This window comes from Panthera uncia, assembly GCF_023721935.1.
Source record: "Panthera uncia isolate 11264 chromosome C1 unlocalized genomic scaffold, Puncia_PCG_1.0 HiC_scaffold_4, whole genome shotgun sequence".
Taxonomy (NCBI): Eukaryota; Metazoa; Chordata; class Mammalia; order Carnivora; family Felidae; genus Panthera; species Panthera uncia.
This window is the reverse complement of record NW_026057585.1, coordinates 96,089,358-96,094,376: the sequence shown is the minus strand read 5'-3', so window position 1 is coordinate 96,094,376 and position 5,019 is coordinate 96,089,358. Positions and strand designations below refer to the sequence as shown.

The 5,019-nt window shown below is 50.3% G+C and overlaps 1 pseudogene; it reads right to left on the bottom strand.

Moving 5' to 3' along the window:
* Positions 1-1,873: 1,873 nt before the first annotated feature.
* LOC125913738 (actin-4-like) lies at positions 1,874-3,540 on the bottom strand (annotated as a pseudogene).
* Between the last annotated feature and the right edge of the window lie 1,479 nt (positions 3,541-5,019).

Here is a 5,019-nt window from a genome sequence, read left to right as displayed (position 1 = left end):
ATGCTCTGTCTCTCTCTCTGTCTCAAAAAATAAATAAAAACATTAAAAAACAAAAGAAAGAATTATCCATTAGAAGGAAGATGAGGAGGGCATTCTGGGCAGAGCTGAGGGCTGCTTAACTGACCAACTACCACCTCTAGTCTCTTAGTGTGGGCTGCCTTATAGCAAAATACCATAGACTGGGTGGTTTATAAGCAACAGAAATGTATTTCTCATGATTCTAGAAGTTGGAAAGTCCAAGATCAAGACTAGTAGATTCCATGTCGGGTGAGAGCCCTCTTACTGGTTCGTAAGCACCGTCTTTGCCCTATAACCTCAACTGGCAGAAGGGACAGATGAGCTCTCTGGAGTCTCTTTTAAAAGGGCAGTAATCCCATTGTGAGGGCTCCACCCCCACGACCTAATCACCTTCCAAAGGTCCCACCTCCTAACCCCCTCACATTGGGGAAATAGCTTTCAACAAATGAATTTGTGGGGGAGGGGACACAGACACACAATCTATAGCATCTAGGCTCTTGTCAGAAGGGAGAAGACGCAGACAAGGAAAGGTTTGGGGCAAATGTGCTGAACTACTTCTCCTCAGCTCCCCTCTGACTCTGACCTCCAGCCCTGGGCAGCCAGAAAGGGCAGCACAATGAGAGCACCGACCTCCGGGGAAAGGGGAAGGAGGAAGCAAGGCACACTGTCCAGGGGGTCCACAGGTGGTAAGTCTCTGCCTGCTGTTGTCTCATGGTGTGGCTTTTATGCACGTCATTTCTCTGCTCTGGGACTCTGTTCCCCCTTGTGTAGAATGAAGGAATGAAATGAAGATTTCTCACAGGTGCAAAAGCCCTGTGAGAGTCAGCTGCCCCTCGTTCATGGTTAGGTCTGCTCGCCGGCTCCCAGCCCCTGCTGGTATCTGCATCTTCTGTGACTCTTTACGCTTTCTCCAAAGGCCAGAAAATGTCTGCAGAAGAGCCATCAGATCCTTCACAGCTGTGGCATCAATGCAGGTGTGCGTGTGTGTGTGTGTGTGTGTGTGTTGGGGGTGCTTTGGAAACCAGCATGAGTTCGTGAGTGTGCAGCTCTTCTAAACTGATGGTTATCAGAGGGAAGGCTGAGATCAGTAGCCTGGAAGAAAATAGCTCTTAATTCTTCCCATCCCGTGTCCAGCCTCACCAGCAGCATCTGAGCGTAATTTCTATCTCTATAGAAATGACATTTCTCGGGGCGCCTGGGTGGCTCAGTCGGTTGAGCGTCCGACTTCGGCTCAGGTCATGATCTCGCGGTCCGTGAGTTCGAGCCCCACGTCGGGCTCTGGGCTGACGGCTCAGAGCCTGGAGCCTGCTTCCGATTCTGTGTCTCCCTCTCTCTCTGCCCCTCCCCCATTCATGCTCTGTCTCTCTCTGTCTCAAAAATAAATAAACATTAAAAAAAATTTAAAAAAAAGAAAGAAAGAAATGACATTTCTCATTTCTATAACCTCATAAGGGAAAAGAGTTCTGAAAGGGTCGCCTTATCCTTCCCACCACCTCCAGGAAGGACTTCACCATATTGTCCCTCTAGCTGACATCCCGGTGAGATCATTAGAGCTCCTGGCCCCAGAAATGCCCAAAGTTAATCTACTTCAGCCTTTGCAGTTATATGAGCCAGTAAATCTGCCCCCCCCCACCTTTGTGCCTAGACCAATTTAAGTTCGATTTCTGTCACTTCCACCCCAAATCTTCCTGACACAGTCCCCAAAAGAAATTGCACACCTTTTTCTTAGAAAAGTTTCTTGAGAACAAGGTATCACAGCCCTTAGTAACAGCCCAAAGTCTGGAGCCTTTGCAAACAAAATTGCTGGGCACTGTCTAATTTTTTTTTTCTGGTTTACTGCAGAACTTTATTTTCCTCACGCGATGATGTAGCGCTGGGGCCTAAAGTTCTCACATGACAGTAGAACACCAAAATTTATCGTCATCTCTTGAAGAATTGAGAATTGCATACAAAAACCTTACATAAATTAAAAGGAGGAATAAATGTACAGGTGTAAATGCAAACCATTTTTCAACTCAGGGCAAGTAACACCCCACGGCATTCTGGCAGGAAAACACCAGTTAAGAAAACAAAGTGGAGGGGCGCCTGGGGGGCTCAGTCGGTTAAGCATCTGACTCTTGATCTCGGCCCAGGTCATGATCTCACAGCTTGTGAGATCGAGCCCCGCATTGGGTTTTGTGCTGTCAGACCGGAGCCTGCTTGGGATTCTCTCTTTCTCTCTCAATCTCTCTTTCTCTGTCCATGCCCTGCTTGTGTGTGCTCTCTCTCTCTCTCTCTCTCTCAAAATAAATAAAGTTTAAAAAAAAAAAAAAGAAAGGAAAGTAGACAGGGGGCACCTGGCTAGCTCAGACAGTGGAACATATGACACTAGACCTCGGGGTTGTGAGTTCAAGGCCCATATTGGCTGAAAGGATTACTTAAAAATAAAATCTAAAAAAAAAAAAAAAAAAAAGAGGGGCGTCTGGGTGGCTCAGTTCGTTGCGTGTCTGACTTTGGCCCAGGTCATGACCTCGCGTTTCGTGAGTTCAAGCTCCACGATGGGCTCTGTGCTGACAGCTCAGAGCCTGGAGCCTGCTTCGGATTCTGTGTCTCCCTCTCTCTGCCCCTCCCCACCCCCTCAAAAATAAATAAACATTTAAAAAATTTTTTTTAATTTTTTTTTAACGTTTATTTATTTTTGAGACAGAGAGACAGAGCATGAACGGGGGAGGGTCAGAGAGAGAGGGAGACACAGAATCTGAAACAAGCTCCAGGCTCTGAGCCATCAGCACAGAGCCTGACGCAGGGCTTGAACTCACGAACCGCGAGATCATGACCTGAGCCGAAGTCGGCCGCTTAACCGACTGAGCCACCCAGGCGCCCCTAAAAAAAAATTTTTTAAGAAAGAAAGGGAAGTGGGTCCTAAGGCTCAGACTTTCCCAGCCCCATGGGACCAGCAAGACGGAAATGACAACCAGATACGTGGTGGCCCCACCAGGCAGCACCGTGTCAGCGAAGAGGTCCTTCCGGATGTCAGTATCATGACAACTTCTTGATGGAGTTGAAGGAGGTCTCCAGGATTCCCCAGGAGGGAGGGCTGAAAGAGCGCCTCGGGGCAGCGCTGATGGTGATCCCCACCTGTGGGCAGCTCATTGCTTTTCTCCAGGGAGGAGGATGACAGGCTGCTGGCCAGCTCCCGCACCAAGTCCAAGGTGACATAGCACATCATCTCTGTGACGTCATACATGATTTCCCACTCGGCCACTGTGCTAAAGCTGTAGCCATGCTCCAAGAGGACGTTCGTGAGGTAATTCATCACGTCTTGGGCAGCCAGGTCCGGACGCAGGGTGGCCTGGGCAGGTGTGCAGTGTGGGTGACCCCATCTCCAGAGCCCAGGACAGCACCAGTGGTGCAGCCAAAGATCTACAGGGACAGCACGGCCTGGATGGCCACAACCACGGCAGAAGTGTTGACAGTCTCGAACAAGCATGGGCCGGACCAAGGAACAGCCAGTGCAGAGGCCCTACAGTGAATCTGGCACATTGGAGAATGGCTAACAGGCCAGCGCGGGGAGTGGAGGGAGTGATAAGAAATGGGCTCAGAGACGGGGCGCCTGGGGGGCTCAGTCAGTTAAGCATCTGACTCTTGATTTCGGTTCAGGTCATGATCTCACAGTCATGAGACTGAGACCCACGTCAGGCTCTGCGCTGACAGGGTGGAGCCTGCTTGGACTTCCCTCTCTCTCCCTCTCTCTGTGCCCTTCCCCCACTTGTGTGTTCTCTCTCAAAATACATGGATAGACTTTAGAAGAAGAAGAAGGAGGAGGAGGAGGAAGAGGAGAAAGAAATGGGCTCAGAGAGGTAGTGATGTTTCCACAGTGCACAGCTTTCTGGTTAAGACCTTGGCTAACCTTAGCTGGAGTGAGATGGGGGCCGTCGGAGGGTTTCAGGTCAGAGAGGACATGCTCTGCCTCACTCTAAGTGTGGCCCTGCCCGTTCCGGGAAGCTGACCCCAAACACCTCCTTTTCTGCTTCTCCTCATCAGGCTGGGACCCTGGGGCCCCTCCTCCAAGCTGCTAAGTTTGAAGCATTCCTACGGGCCCCCTGCGTTACCCTAGCAAGGGGGTGAGTGGCAGCTTCCCCCCTCCCTGATACCTAGCATTCTCTGTTTGCCTTTTCAGGTTCTCAGCGCCTCGTTAACAAGTTTATACATTAAATTCTCTCTGTTAAAATAACTGGTGTGGTTCCTGGTCTCCGACCAGCCCTTAGCAGTAGGCCCAGCAGCAAGGCTTCCCCGGGAACAAGGCCTGGTCTCCAGCCTCAAGGACACCCCCGTAAGGTGGTAGGAAGGAAAGTGCCACCCTCACGTTCCCAGAGATGCCATTACAAATTACCACCCGGGGGGCGCCTGGGTGGCTCAGTCGGTCGAGCGTCTGACTTTGGCTCAGGTCATGATCCTGTGGTTCATGAGTTCGAGCCCCACGGTGGCCTCCGTGCTGACATCTGCTTGGGATTCTCTGTCTCTCCCTCTCTCCTGCCCCTCACCCCCCTCAAAAATAAACACTTTTTAAAAATTACCACAAACTAACCAGCTTAAAACATCCGGAATTTTCTCAGCGTTCTGGAGGCGGGAAGTCCAGAATCAAAGTGTTGGCTAGGCCACGCTCCCTCAGAAGGTTCTAGAGGAGGATCCTCCCAGGATGCTTCCAGCTCCAGGTGCTCTTTCGCTTATAAATGTATCTCTGCCTCTGTCTTCACGTCACCTTGTCCCCTCTGTGTCTGTCTGTGTCTCAAATCCTCTCTCTTTTTCCAAATGTTTTTTTTTTAAGTTTTTATTTATTTGCTTATTTTTGTTTTTGAGAGAGAAAGAGAGACAGTACGAGCAGGGCAAGGGCAGAGAGCGGGGTGGGGGTCGGGGGGACAGAGGATCCAAAGTGAGCTCTGCACTGACAGCAGAGAGCCCCATGCGGGGCTCAAACTCAAGAACCGTGAGATCATGACCTGAGTCAAAGGCAGACAGCTA